Genomic DNA, 15734 nt, shown 5'->3' with positions numbered 1-15734 from the left:
GATACAGGAGCTTACCTGAGATTGAACCTGGAACTGTACTAAGGATTTTCAGACAAGACTGGTATGGAAGTCACTGAGATTCCTAATCTGTGTAGAATACAGGAAAAGGCAGGGGCATTCTCATTCTCACTGTTCTCCCGATCCTCTGTGCAAAGGGATCACATGAACCCTACCTCATTAAGATGGTTCCCCTTAAAAGTGACCCTTTCCCTAGGATGGTGGTGTGGGTAACTCATGTCACTTACTTCTAGGGCATGCAAGGCTGAGCTAATGTAATGCAGGCAACCCAGGAACCCAGAAAATAAGACCATGATATAGAGGCATGGTCTTAAAGCTAACTGAGAGTCTGCAGATTTGACCAAGACAGATTGGGCCCTGAAGGGAAGGGATTAGCACTGAAGGACTCTTTGGAGTCTAGCAAGCACAATCAGGAGGCTTGTGGTAACTGCTTCCCTGGCAGCTGCTCTAGGGTACAAATGCAGGGTTAATGACAAGCCAGGGAAGACTTGAGTTACAATTAAAAATCTAAGCAAAGTTGTGTGTGTGTGTGAGCTTGTGTGTATGTTTTAAAATTAATTTACTTGAGAGGCCTAGAGAGGGAGAGAGTATGCATGCTTCTATTGGCTTGCTGGTCAACTTCCCAAATGCCTGCAACAGCTAAAGCTGGGCCAGACCAAAGCCGGGAGCCAGGAACTCAATATAGATCTCTTATGTGGGTGGCAGGAATACAAACACTTGACTCATTATCTGCTGCCTCCCAGGATGCCCATTAATAGGAAGCTACATTTGAAGCAGAGTGGCTAGGACTCAAAGCCAGGGACTCCTGCAGATGTCCCAGGATAGGCCAAACGCCTGTTCTTGGGCAAAGCTTTGAATGATAATTGACATATGGCTAATCATCTGCAATTTATTGGACACTGTATCTCAAACACTTTACTTATATTGCATTATTTAATCCTTACAGCAGCTCGGAGGAAATTGTTTTAACAATTTTCTGTTATTTAATCAGTCACACTGTCATGTAGTTAATAAATGTTGAGTATGGGCTTTGCATTCGAGCCTATCTGCCTTGAATCTAGGATTAAGTGCTATGGAGTGTACTTCAAACTTTTTATGGAAAAAATGGAATTAAAAGATAAATTTTTGGGTGAGCATTTAGTGAGTGGTAAAGACACCTCTTTGAACCCCTAAATCCTGTATTGAAATGCTTGAATTTGAGTCCCAGCTCTGCTCCTGATTTCAGCTTCCAGTTAACGAATGTCCTGGGAGGTAGCAGGTGATGGCGCAAATATTTGAGTCCCTGTTAGTCATGTGGGAGACCTGGATTGCATCCTTAGCTCTGAGCTTCAACCTGGTCCATCCCTGGCTGTTGTGGGCACTTGGGGATTGTACCAGCACATGAGAGATCTCCCTTTCTGTCTCTTTCCATGTCTCTCAGCATTTCAAATAAATAAAAATTAAAAATGCAAGTTGTAAAAAAATGTTTATTTTTATGTGCAAAAAGTTGAAATCCATTCTTTTTTTCATAACATGTTTTTCATGAATTTTTTCTTTCTTTTTTATCATTTATTTGGCTATGTTTTAAATTTTTTGTTTATTTAAGGTAAACAAATTTCATGTAATTCATGTGTAGAGATTTAGGAATATAGTGATATTTCCCACCCTCTCCTCCCTCTCTCCCACACTTCCACTCTTCATCCTCCTTCTTCTGTTATTCCTTCTCTTAATATTTACAATGACCTACTTTCAGTTTACTTTATACTCATAAGATTAACCCTACACTAAGTGAAGAGTTTAACAAATAGAAGAAAAAAAACTTCCTCAACAATATAGACAAAGATTCTAAACAATCATCTAATCTCAAATGTGAATTTCATGCCTATATATTACATAGTTGGTACTCATTAGTTGCCACAGATCAGGAAAAAAGGTATGGTATTTGTCTTTTTGGGACTGGCTTATTTCATTAAGTATAATGGTTTCCAATTGCATCCATTTTGTTGCAAAATATGGGATTTCATTCTTTTTTATGGCTGAGAAGTATTCCGTATTGTCTATCTTGCTACCACAATTTCCTTATACAGTCATCAGTTGATGGCCTCAGTTGATTCCATTTCTTGGCTCTTATGAATTGAGATGCAATAAAAATGGGGGAAGAGATAACTTTTTCATATGCTAATTTCATTTCCTTTGGGAAAATTCCCAGAATTAGGATTCCTGGGTCATATGATGTATCTATTTTCAGCTTTCTGAAGTATCTCCATAGTGTCTTCCACAATGGCTGTACTAGTTTACATTGCCACCAACAGTGGACTAGGGTACTTTTCCCACCACATCCTTTCCAGCATTTATTGTTTGCTGATTTCTGCATGACAGCCATTCTAACTGGGGTGAGGTGCAGCTTCATTGTTGTTTTTGGTTTGCATTTCCCAGATGGCCTAGTGACCTGAGCATTTTTTATGTGTCTGTTGGCTGTTTGAATTTCCTCTCTTGAAAAATGCCTATTCAAATCCTTTGCCCATTTCTTAACTGGATTGTTTTGTTGTTGTTGAGTTTCTCGGGCTCTTTATGGATTCTGGATATTAATCCTCTGTCAGTTACATAGTTTGCACATCTTTTCTCCCATTCTTTCTGTTGCTCCTTCACTTTGCTTAGAGTTTCCTTTGCAGTGTGGAAGCTTCTCATCTTGAAGTAATCCCATTTGTCAATTTTGACTTTGATTGCTTGTGCTTCTGGAGTCTTTTCCATGATGTCTTTGCCTTTGTCAATCTCTTACAGAGTTTCTCCAATGTTCTGTTCTAGTAATTTGATGGTATCTGATCACATATTTAGATTCTTGACTAGTTGGAGTTGATTTTTGTGGAGGGTATAAGGTAGGGGTCTCGTTTCATACTACTATATGCAGAGATCTAATTTTCCCAGCAACATTTGTAGAAGAGACTATTCCTTATCCAGGGATTGATCTGAATTTCTTTGTCAAAGACTAGTTGGTTGAAGATGTGTGGATTGATTTCTGGGGTTTCTTTTCTCTTTCATTGATCTACATGTCTATTTTTGTGCCAGTACCAGGCTGTTTCGATTATAACTTCCCTGCAATATGTCTTGAAATTTGGTATTGTGATGCCTCTGGCTTTATTTTTGTTGTCGAAGATTGCTTTAGCTATTCAGGGTCTTTTGTGTTTCCTTATGAATTATAGGTTTTTTTTCCCTAGATCTGAGAATGTCATTGATATTTCGATCAGGATCACATTGAATCTGTAAAGTGCTTTCAGTAGTATGGACATTTTGATGATATTAATTCTTCTAATCCACAAACATGGGAGATTTTAATATTTTTGTGTCTTCTATTTGTTTCTTTTTAAAAAAGAATTATTTTATTCATCTGAAAGACAGACACTTTCCCCAGGCCATAGCAGAGAGCTGGGTTGGAAGTAGAGAGGCTGGAACTTGACCCGGTGCCAATATGGGATGCCAGCACTGCAGGCAGCAGCTTTATCCACGGTGCCACAGTGCTGGCCCCTCCTTTGTACTTACACTGGTAGATTTTCTCCCTTTGCATTTTTTCATAGTAGTGACCATCTTTCTATGTTTCTTTGTGTAACAGATCCTTTTGCATCTTTTGTAAGGCTGGATGAGTGGTGACAAATTCTTTCTTTTTGTTTTCCCCCATAACCTCCCTCCCATCTGCAGCCCTCCCATCTCCCACTTCTTCTCCCATCCCACTCTTCATCAAGATTCATTTTCAATTATCTTTATATACAGAAGATCAACTTAGTATATACAAAGCAAAGATTTCAACAGACTGCACCCACACAACCGCATAAGATAGAGAGTACTGTTCGATTAGTAGTTTTACTGTTAATTCTGATAGTAAAACACATTAAGAACAGAGACCTACATGGGGAGCAGGTGCACAGTGACTCCCGTTGTTGATTTAACAATTGACATTCTTATTTATGATGTCAGTAATCACCTGAGGCTCTTGCCATGAGCTGTCAAGGCTATGGAAGCCTCTTCAGTTCACCAACTCTGAACTTGTTTAGTTAAGGCCATATCACAGTGGAGGTTCCTTCCTCCCTTCATAGAAAGGTGCCTCCTTGTTTGATGGCCCGTTCTTTCTGCTGGGATCTTGTTCATCAAGATCTTTCATTCAGGTCTTTTTTGCCACAATGTCTTGGCTTTCCATGCCTGTGAGACTCTCATGGGCCTTTTAGCCAGATCCGAATGCCCCAAGGGTAGATTCTGAGGCCAAAGTGCTGTTTAAGGCATTTGCCTTTCTTTGAGTCTGCTGTGTATCTTGCTTCCCCCACAGGATCATTCTCTCCCTTTTAATTCTATCCTTCATTATTTGCAGACACTGGTCTTATTTGTGAAATCTCTTCGACACTTAACCTCTCTTTTTGATCAATTATGTACTTAAACTTATCACTTTAACAAGTGAGATGGCATTGGTACATGCCTCCTTGATAAGATTGAATTGGAATCCCCTGGCGCATTTCTAGCTCTACCATTGGAGGTAAGTCCGAGTTAGCATGTGCTGACCTGTATATCTCCTCCTTCTCTTATTCCCACTCTTATATTTAACAAAGATCACTTTTCTGTTAATTTTAAATGCCTAAGAATAATTGTGTATTAATTACAGAGTTTAACCAATGGTATTAAGTAGAACAAAACAACAACAACAACAAAAATACTAAAAAGAATAAAATAGTAAGTTGTTCCTCAACAGTCAAGACAAGGGCTGACCAAGTCATGGTTTCTCATAGTGTCCATTCCACTTCAACAGGTTTCCTTTTCGGTATAAAGTTAGTTGTCATCGATCAGGGAGAACATATGATATTTGTCCCTTTGGGACTGGCTTATTTCACTCAGCATGATATTTCCAGATTCCTCCATCTTGTTGCAAATGATCGGATTTCATTTTTTTTTTTTTTTTTACTGCTGTATAGTGTTCTATAGAGTACATATCCCATAATTTCTTTATCCAGCCATCTGTTGATGGGCATTTAGGTTGATTCCATGTCTTAGCTATTGTGAATTGAGCTGAAATAAACATTGAGGTGCAAACAGCTATTTTTTTTTCCAGTTTAATTTCCTTTGGGTAAATTCCAAGGAGTGGGATGGCTGGGTCATGTGGTAGGGCTATATTCAGGTTTCTGAGAACTCTCCAAACTGACTTCCATAGTGGCTTTACCAGTTTGCATTCCCACCAACAGTGGGTTAGTGTCCCTTTTCCCCCACAACCTCACCAGCATCTGTTGTTAGTTGATTTCTGTATGTGAGCCATTCTAACCAGGGTGAGGTGAAACCTCATTGTGGTTTTGATTTGCATTTCCCTGATGGCTAGAAATCTTGAGCATTTTTTCATGTGTCTGTTGGCCATTTGGATTTCCTCTTTTGAAAAATGTCTGTTAAGGTCCTTGGCCCATCTTTTTATTGGGTTGTTTGTTTTGTTGCTGTGGAGTTTCTTGATCATTTTATAGATTCTAGTTGTTAATCCTTTATCAGTTGTGTAGTTTGCGAATAATGTCTCCCATTTTGTTGGTTGCCTCTTCACTTTCCTGACTGTGTCATTTGCTGTAAAGAAACTTTTCAATTTGAGATAATCTCATTTTTTTATTTTATCTTTGATTACCCGTGCCTCTGGGGTCTTCCCCAGGAATTCTTTGCCTGTTCCAATGTCTTGAAAGGTTTCCCCTATGCTCTCGATTAGTTTCATGGTGTCGTGGCACATTTCTATTTCTTTGATCCATGTTGAGTGGATTTTTGTATATGTTCTAATATAGGGGTGTTGCTTCATACTTCAACATGTGGACATCCAGTTTTCCCAGCACCATTTGTTGAAGAGGCTGTCCTTGTTCCAGGGGTTGGTTTTAGGTCCTTTGTCGAATATGAGTTGATTATAGATGTTTGAATTGATTTCCGGTGTTTCTATTCTGTTCCATTGGTCTATCCATCTGTTTTTGTACCAGTACCAGGCTGTTTTGATTATAACTGCCCTGTAGTATGTCTTGAAGCCTGGAATTGTGATGCCTCTGGCTTTGTTTTTATTGTAGAGGATTGTTTTAGCTATTCTGGGTCTCCTGTTTCTCCATATGAATTTCAGCATCATTTTTTCTAGGTCTGTGAAGAATGACTTCGGTATTTTGATTGGTATTGTATTGAACTTGTAAACTGCTTTTGGGAGAATGGACATTTTGATGATATTGATTTTCCCAATCCATGAACATGGCAGATTTTTCCATTTTTTTTTGTGTCTTCTTCTATTTCTTTCTTTAATGTTTTGTAATTTTCATCATAGAGGTCTTTGACATCCTTGGTTAAATTTATCCCAAGGTACTTGATTGTTTTTGTGGCTATTGAGAATGGGGACAAATTCTTTCAATTTCTGTTTGTTGTGGAAGGTCTTTATTTCATTTTTATTCATAAATGCGAGCTTTATGGCATACGGTATTCTGATTGAGAGCTTTTCTTTTAAGACTTGGTCTATGTTTCTCCATTTTCTCCTAGCCTGTAGGGTTTCTGGTAAGAAATCAGCTGTAAGTCTTACTAGTTTCTCTGAAAATAGTCTGGGATTTCTCTCATGTATACGTTAGAATCTTTTTTATGTTTTACTGTTGAAAGTTTAACTATAATGTGTCATGGTGAAGATCATTTCTGGTCATGTCTATAAGGAGTTCTATGTACCTCATGTAATTGGACGTCCCTTTCTTTCTCCAAATTAGGGAAATTTTCTGTTATTATTTCACTGAATAGGCCTTCTAACCCATTCTCTCTTTCCACATGTTCAGGAACTCTTAATACCCATATGTTGGGTCATATGATAGTGTCACATACAATTCCAATACTGCAACACTGTTTTTAATTTTTATAATTTCTTCTTTTATTGGTTTGACTGAGAAATTTCCAAGCATGTCTTCTAGGTTGAATATTTTTTGTTCTGCCTCACCAACTCTTTTGTTAAGGCTTTGCACTGCGTTGTATTTTTTATTTGACATGTTGAATTCTTCATTGCTAATATTTCTGTTTGATTTCTCTTCAAAATCTCAATTTCATGGGACAGTTTTTCCTCCATGTTATGTATGAATTTTTTGAAGTTGTAGTTTATTTCTCATTGCTTCTGACTAATCCTATGAACAATCTTTTGAATTCCTTTTCAGGCATCTCATCAATCTCTTCATCTTCAGATTCTAATATTGAAGTGTTGTGGTATACCTGAATGCAGTGCCTCAGAACTGTAGGTGTCAAGTGTTGTATTCCTTTGGGGAGTCATGTTGTCTTCCTTATTATTTCTTGAATTTCTGCATTTATTTTTTAAGTATTTGTGGAAATACTTGTTGGTTTTCTCTTTTGTTGGATTTTATCTTTTAATTGTGCCTCTGTGGGTTAGTGGTGTGTTTACTCTTTCAGTGAATAGCCAGAGGCATGTTCTGCGTGTGGCAGGGAGTTCTGGTTCTGGTCAGTATTACAGGGTGGGGCGAGTATTCAGGGTGACTCCCGGGTTTAGCATGGTAGATCTCCACTGTTGTCAGCAAGGGAGAGGGTATGATCACCTCTTTTGGCATAATCATACTCTCACCTCCTTTCTTCCAAGGTGATCAATGCCTTGGGTTAGCCCACTATGATGCAACACTCACCCACACTGCTCTATGAATCACACAAATGATCTGTGCAGGCCTCAGTGTGAGCGCAGATCCCATTGCATGACCCAGCCTAGGCAGTAAGGGAGCTCTGAGCTGCTGGCGATGGACACAATAATTCCCAGAGACCCAGCTACACTCTGTACCCTATCGTGCAGTCATAGGGTTCCCACAGTCACAGGGTCCAAGGCGTCCACAGTCATGGGGTACAGAGGATCTGCTCCATCTGTTAGCCTGTCCTGTCCATGCAGAAGGCAGAGACATTCCCAGACCCAGTTGCCTGAGGGTGCTCCAGCTTGGTGGTTTGAGTCTCTGAGGCTGTGATATACTGAGAGGCTGGGGGCACCTCGCATTTACATGGATGCCCAGCCCCAGTCCACCCTCCCAGCAAGACTCAAACTCAGTGAGAAATTGCAGATTTTTCCCTCTGGTAAAAGCCCTGGGTCACACATGTGCACAAGAGCTGCTGCAGCGGCTTCTGGTGTCAAAAGGACACCTTCTCCCCACCAGATGCTGGGTGTGCACACAAGAGCCACCTCCAACACTAATTGTGTCAAAACGGCTCCTTCTGCCCACTGGTTTCTGGGTGCCATTGTTGGGCAGATGGGGAGAAAGAAGCGTGTTTTTTTTTCTTTAAGTACCTTGCACCTTGTTAGGGCTCTGGGCCAGACCCAAAGACAGTGTTGCCCACAAGGCTCTCCCTCTGGCGATACCACCAGGGGCCTGGGCTGCTGCAGAGTGCTCTCACCTTGCTCTCCAGAGCTGGTGCATTCTCAGCTCTTGATTGTGTGTTGTGTCGGCGCTTGTTGCTGCGTACTCACACCTTCCACGCTAATCCCTGGTGTCCTTCTCCCTTCTGTGGACTTTCCATTGCAGATTTCTCTCCAGTTCTCCCCGGGAATGCACTTCCTCCACTTTTTTCCTGCTATTTTCCTCTCACCTAAAGCCATACATCTTTGCCCTATTCAGCCATCTTGGAATCCCCCTCTATGAATTTTTAAAAGATGTCAGCATTTTAATATTTTCTCTCTTTAAATTTTTAAAATTTTTATTTGAAAGGCACAAATCCACACATCCACACGCACAGGGAAAACTTCCACCTGCTGATTTACTCTGTAAATATCCACCACAACTAGGGCTGGGCGAGGCAGAAGCCTGGAGACAGGAACTCAGCCTGGGTCTCCCATGTGGGTAGCAGTGACTTAACTACCCCAGCTACAACCTGCTGCCTCTCCTGGTGTACAGTATCTGGAAGTTAGACTCAAAAGCAGGGCCAGGACTTGAACCCAAGCTCTGATATAGAACACAGGCCTTCTAAGTGGTGTCTTAACTGCTCCCCCAAATGGCTGCCCCTTCCATGAACTTTTTGAAGACTTTGCATTTGCATAGTTTTCAAATATTTTCACCAAACTAAATGTATTTTAATTCCATTTTCCATGAATGTCTTGATGTACTATCATATTCTTGACCCTCTCCCTGTGCAGAAACTGTGATATGACGGTAGTCAATATTCCAAGTGGGAGGATAGGGTCAAACAGCCTTTTTTTTTTTTTTTTTTTTTTTGTTCTGTAGCTGCTTAGTCCTACTCCTCTCTATCAGCCTGAAGTTAGTTTTAATAAAATAATAATTTAAGATAATAATAATGTTGGTTTTATCTCTAGGCAGTTTGGATTTATTCTCCTTTGGTTCAAGTTCAAGTTGAATTTACTTCTTTGGTAACCTGACATATTGCTTCAGAGAACAAATCACTTTTCTTTTTTCTAACTGTTCTCTGTTTGTTCTGCCTGCCCGGACCCATCTTTATTTAATTGGTTGATCTTTAAGCGAAGTGTGATATTTTCTGCTGTGACTTTAGGAGGATTCCTGGCCTGATCCAGTTATTTAGCACACATGTACATAGACTTGATCTCGCATTAGAGTAGGGAGAGGGGAGTGTAGTTGAGGGAAGAGGTGGCAGAGGGAGGGAAAATCATTATCTTGTCTTCTCCCAATAGAAAACAGGCCGGCGCTGTGGCTCACTAGGCTAATCCTCTGCCTTGCGGCGCCGGCACACCCGGTTCTAGTCCCGGTCGGGGTGCAGGATTCTGTCCCGGTTGCCCCTCTTCCAGTGCAGCTCTCTGCTGTGGTCAGGGAGTACAGTGGAGGATGGCCCAATGCTTGGGCCCTGCACCCCATGGGAGACCAGGAAAAGCACCTGGCTCCTGGCTTCGGATCAGCGCGGTGCGCCGGCCGCAGCCAACGGCAAAGGAAGACCTTTCTCTCTGTCTCTCTCACTGTCCACTCTGCCTGTCAAAAAAAAAAAAAAAAAAAAAAAAAAAAAAAAAAAAACCTCTGGAAGACAGAAGCTATGTTGAAGACTCCACACTGCCTAGCCATTGTTGTTCAGAATTGATTGAGGACTTCAGTTTTAACATATTTTATTGCCTGTCCAGTGAGAACAACATAACTAGCCATGTGCACATACTATTGCTAGCTAATCTCGGTGTCTGTCTGATGTTGTCGGTGGTAATATGAATGGAACAGTTTGATGGATTTACAGCCCAGTTTACAAGTGGATGGTTGGCTGTTTGCTGTAAAAGAAACACTGCTGCTTTTTAAAAGGCAATTTTTTTCAATATTTATTTTAATTGTGTAATATTGGGCTATTTAAATTCAAACTTAGTGGCCATTATAAATCCGGAAAAGTTTTTGAGGACTACATCAGGGAGATGGCATATGGCAATGGAAGGAGCACTGGAGTTGAAGGCAGAGGACGTGTACATGAACCTTGGATTCATCTTGTGTCAGATAGAATATTAAGATTTCAACCGTATCTTTAAAACAGGAATAGAACACCTGATCAAATCATCTCACATAGTAGCGATATCAGTTAGGGTCAGATCAATTGCAAATCACAAAAAAAAAAAAAATCCAAATTAAATTGTGCTTAAGTAGTAAGGAGAATTTATTAGCTCATGTAATTGGAAATCTGGACCTAGGGTCAAGGTGAGTGGGATTTAGCTGTCCACAATATCTTCATGTTTCTCTTCCTCCCTGTCACTGTTTCCCTGTGTCAATCTCATCATGAGAATAGCTCCCCATGGCTGTCCCACTCAAGGCCCAGATCGGCCACGTGGAGTGTGCACAGCTGGGAACTCTCTGGTGTCGTTCAGAAGAAAGAGTTTGTTTCCTACAGACTCCTAGGGCACTTCAGTGTACAGTCTCAATATGGCCCAAATTGGGTCATATTTCCCCCTTGGTACCAACCATAGCACAAGCTTCCACCAAAGAATGTGGGCCATTGTGGTAACTGAACTCAGAACAGAAGTCAAGGTGGCTGCCAAGAGAAGGGAGAATAGAGATTAGGAGGGCGGCTGCAATACCCATGTTTCCAGTTCTGGGGACAAAGTCAGACAACTTATATCTATGCCTGCAGTTATTCAATTTCAGAGTCCTGTGGACCCTCCAGGGCCACTTCTTTGGATGTGAAGGAATGCGGGATGGCATGCTCAGCCCCAACCTGCCCCTATCACACACACCTGCAACCCAAGCAGTTCTGACCAATGAACTGTGGGAAAGTATTATAAATTTATAAAGTACTGTTTATGCCATTATTATTAATAATGACAACAATAGAGAAACTACCATAGGCTTAATTGGCTTAGATTTGTATTCTATGGACTTTGCTATTTACTTTTTGCTTAGCCAAGAGAAGAGACAGATCATTTTGTATTTCAGCAAAGTGTTAAGAGTGTTGAGTAATGCTGATCCTTATATGCTTATGTCATTCTTGCTTATAATATTTTTGGAAGCATCCTTCCTGCACCTGCAAATGCAGATTGGTTTGTGTTTACTGTTGCAAGAGACACCTTTTATTAAGATGTAAGCAGAGCGGAAATAAAATTATAGAAAGGAGTCTTCAGTTTTGACCTTCTTGACTTTGTTGCTAATAAACTGTCAAGATAACACATTACCTTATACAGAACACCTTAAAATATTCAAGACTCCACTGGTCAGATTGCTTTAACCAAAGGAAAGATAAATCTATGTATAAACAGGTAGATTACCAATTTATATTGTCTGTTTCTTGTTTATCAGTCAGTGCAGTTCAAGGCCACAGTAGTTGACTTCTTCCTGTTTAAAAGGTTAACTTGGAGTTTTTGGATAAGGACCCTAGCTCTTCAGTCTCTGACCTTGGATTGTCATTCATACTACCAAGTCTCCTTGTAATATGGCCTCAATTATTCAAAATGCCTGTAATCTTCCAAATTAACCAAATCCCTCCCACTGTCCTTTCCCAGAGCTCAGGGTAGACCTTTATCAGTTAATAGAATTGGACTTGAAAATTTTGAGGTTTTTATCATTTACAGTTAATTTTAAATTCTTTTTCTCTTTATTACAGGAGAGAAAGCTATAGTGAAGAGCAGACTGACTAGAAGTCTGACAGCATTATTTTAAAACAATAGATTTTATTCAAATCCTAACCAAGAGAATACAATGGTCCTATCACATATGGGCCAGCCTTGGATATAAAATTTCTTTGTCTCGTGTTTGACCTTAATTTAGGAGCTTAGTCCCCTCCCACTCCATCTCCTAGTCCACCTCCCCCCTCCCTCCCTTCCTTTCCTTTCCTTCCTCGGCCTCTTCCAGTGCTGTAAGAGATTTTTGTCTTTCTCATCCAGTGCTGCCTGGTGTTAGAGGAAATGTACTGGATGTTTCTGGCTAAGGTTTTATTCCACTTTGGGGATGTGCTTTTCTATCCTGAGTTTCATGACTCAGAGAGGACTGGGCGTTGGGGCATAACACCCCCTCCCATTCCCTGTACCACAGCCTCAGATCTGGGTCACACCCTCAGCCCTTGGACTTACCTCAGGCTGTCATTCATCTCTGGGGCTCACTTGAAGCCCTTTCACAAATCTCACTGTGTTGCCTCCTTGCAGCTACCCAGGCCCCAAGGACTGGAGCCTACACTTCATTGGAACAGGTTCATTCACTAAGACTTGCAAGGTTGCAGGTAAGTGGAGTAAAGGTCATACCCAACACCCTCCATGGAGGCTCTCCCTCCTTAGACTACCACCCACCTTCTTCCAAAGATCACTTAGTGCTGGCTGGCTCTGTCTATCAAACCCAAACTGGGGACATCTCCTTCCCCTGATTTAAACTCCACCTAGGAGATTTTTATCTCCCAGTTGCACCTAGCAAGCTTGATGGACTTCCACGTGGATGCCTGTGGTCCACTACAACAAGGCCACTGTGCACCTTGCCTCTGTCACGTAGGGCTCAGCTGAAGGGCCTGCACGGAGGCACCTGCTCCAGGAGTCAGTGCAGAGCCGGCCATGGCCACCTCTGGTGCTGGTACATGGTCCCTGTGGCCATTACCACCCAGCTGGGGCTCTTCCATCAACCCCAGTGAAGACTGGATGGATCTCCTGACAGGATTTTTAGTTCTTTCTCTGTCTCAGGCACCATGTACAAATTGAACTCAAAGGATTATGGTTTTTTTTTTTTTTTTTTTGGACAGGCAGAGTGGACAGTGAGAGAGAGAGACAGAGAAAAAGGTCTTCCTTTTGCCGTTGGTTCACCCTCTAATGGCTGCCACAGCCGGCGCATTGCGCTGATCCGAAGCCAGGAGCCAGGTGCTTTTCCTGGTCTCCCATGGGGTGCAGGATCCAAGCACTTGGGCCATCCTCCACTGCACTCCCTGGCCACAGCAGAGAGCTGGCCTGGAAGAGGGGCAACCGGGACAGAATCCAGCACCTCGACCGGGACTAGAACCCAGCGTGCCAGCGCCACAAGGCGGAGGATTAGTCTATTGAGCCACGGCACCGGCCAGGATTATGTTTGTTAAACTGACCCCAGGAGGGCTGTTGACCATTGTAGCACCCACAGCCTACCCTCCTGGTGAGTTGGGCTGTTTTCTCTGTTACATGCCTCCCTTTCTCCCTCCTTCCCTCCCTCCCTCTCTCCCTCTCTCTTTTTATTTCTTTTTAATGTTTATTTTATTTATTTGAAAGTCCGAGTTACAGAGAGAGAGAGAGAGAGATCTTTCATCCACTGATTCAATCCCCAGATGGCCTCAATAGCAAGGACTGGGCCAAGACGGTGCCCACATTGTGCAGGGGCCCAAGTACTTGGGCCATCCAGCACTGCCTTCCTAGATGTATTAGGGAGCTGGATTGGAAGTGAAGCAGCTGGGACACTAACGGGCTTCCATACGGGATGCCCATGTTTCCAGCTGTCGCTTAACCTGTTGCACTACAATATGTACCCCTCTCTGCTACTTTGCTGGATCAGGGTTAATAGAGCAGAACATATTTTTGGTGTTTAGACTGTCTGCATTCATGTTGTGACTCTCCTGCCCTTTACATGTGTGCCTCTGGGAAAGGAAATTAGCTTTCCTGGCCTTAAAGTTCTTCAGCTGTAATATCTGGGAACTCAGTGTTCCTGGAAGTCTTAAACTGCCGAAAGTCTATTGAAGTACCTAACCCAGTGCTGGGCACATTGGAACGCTCAGTAACCACCTGTGGTAATAATTAAAACCATGTCGGGACTGGGTGGCCCTTCTTTTATCTATCTATGTTTTCACACTCATTATCTGATTTAAATCACCCAGCAATTCTTAGAGGCAGAAATTACTGTGCCTCTTTTACATATGCAGAAGCCGAATCTCTGGGGAATGAAGTAATTTGTTTCAAGTGGTGAAGCTAACACTTGCTCATTTGCATTTTGGTCAGTCTGAACCCGAGTGTCTGCTCTGCCTCTGAACATGCCCTGCTCCACAGCTGGATGACACAGCTGGGGCAAGCTCCCAGAGCCCTGCCCAGCCCCTTCCCCATTAGGAGTTCTTCCCTCGGCCAGAAATGTTCTGTCTCCCAGGCTCCTGAGTTCTGCCTCCAACCTGCTCAAGTCCCCGCGACTCTAGCTCAGGGATGCCTGAGCACGTGGCGGTGATGGGCCCCATCCGCTTCCTTCCTCCTGTAGGAGGCAGCCTTACCTAACAGTCCTCCAGGGCCTGATCACCTCTGGACTGGGCACCACTGCTCATCACTGCCTCTTGCCCATCCCGGTGTGGGGGGTTCTTTCTAGAGCACCAGGACACTTTTCTGTGTGCACTGTGGTCTTACTGACAAGGCAAGACTGCGGGGGTGTGGATCACCAGGGATCAGGCTTGGGGAACCATGCCCGGCATTCAGGGGCATTTCAAGTGAGGGTCAGCTTGGGGAGCTTCCCATGTTGTTTTCTCTGGTGATGGCTAGGTGTCTTCAAAATGAAGCCAACAGTTTTTTTTTTCTTTTTTAAGATTTATTTATATTATCTGAAAGGCAGAGTTAGAGGAGAGGGAGAGAGGGGGAGAGAGAGAGAGAGAGAGAGAGAGAGAGAGAGAGAGAGAGAGAGAGAGAGATCGAGATCTTCCTTCTGCTGGTTCACCTCAAAGTGGCTGCAGTGGCCAGAGAGCTGAGCCAGGCTGAAGCTAGGAGCCAGAAGCTTCTACTTGGGCCCATTTTCTGCTGCTTTCCCAGGCACATTACCAGGGATCTGGATCGGAAGTGGAGAAGCTTGGACTTGAACTGGTGCCCATATGGGATGTTGGCTTTGCAGGCAGCAGTTTAACTAGCTTTGACACAATACTGGCTCTGAATTCAGCTGTTTAAAACAGTCAGCTAAAGGTTTCAAAATGTGGGTAAACACAGCATAGACAAAGGACTTCTCTGCATGTGTAAAAATTCCAGATGCAACCTTTACACTGAGATTAACTTCTCCCTTTCTCTCCTTTGGCTCACGCTCAGGATGAATAGGCGCTCTAGACTCCATGGGACATTGGGACTCTGTTGTTATCCATGTCTGAGAAATGTTGGGTTATCTTTCTCCAATGAAAGATTTGTTCATAGCTGTCATTCAATGTTCATCTCTGAAATTCACTAGAGGGGATGTTGTGTGCCATATTTTCAAACATGTTGAACCATGGCATTTTCCTTTTTTTTTTTTTTTTTTTCGCCTCAGAGCACCTACTGAAGCAAGTGTAAGAAACCAAGGGGTGGGAGACAGAACCTTGGTTCAGCTGGCCTCTAGCAGTACTGGTACCCAATGAGCCCCTTCCCTTGGATGGGCAGCAGT

At 42.5% G+C, this 15734-nt stretch overlaps 1 long non-coding RNA gene across 2 annotated transcripts in view; it reads left to right on the top strand.

Annotated features, from left to right (window-relative positions):
* Positions 1-4000: 4000 nt before the first annotated feature.
* Positions 4001-15734, top strand: part of LOC127482941 (uncharacterized) — a 34194-nt gene continuing 22460 nt past the window's right edge. For both annotated transcript variants that reach the window (XR_007908874.2, XR_007908873.2), the window contains exon 1: positions 4001-4516. This is a non-coding gene — a long non-coding RNA (uncharacterized lncRNA). The remainder of the gene's footprint in view (positions 4517-15734) is intronic.

The sequence above is a fragment of the Oryctolagus cuniculus genome, chromosome 4 (genome assembly GCF_964237555.1).
Source record: "Oryctolagus cuniculus chromosome 4, mOryCun1.1, whole genome shotgun sequence".
NCBI classification, from domain to species: Eukaryota; Metazoa; Chordata; class Mammalia; order Lagomorpha; family Leporidae; genus Oryctolagus; species Oryctolagus cuniculus.
Note: the sequence above shows the minus strand (reverse complement) of the source record. Positions and strands in the feature narration are given on the sequence as shown.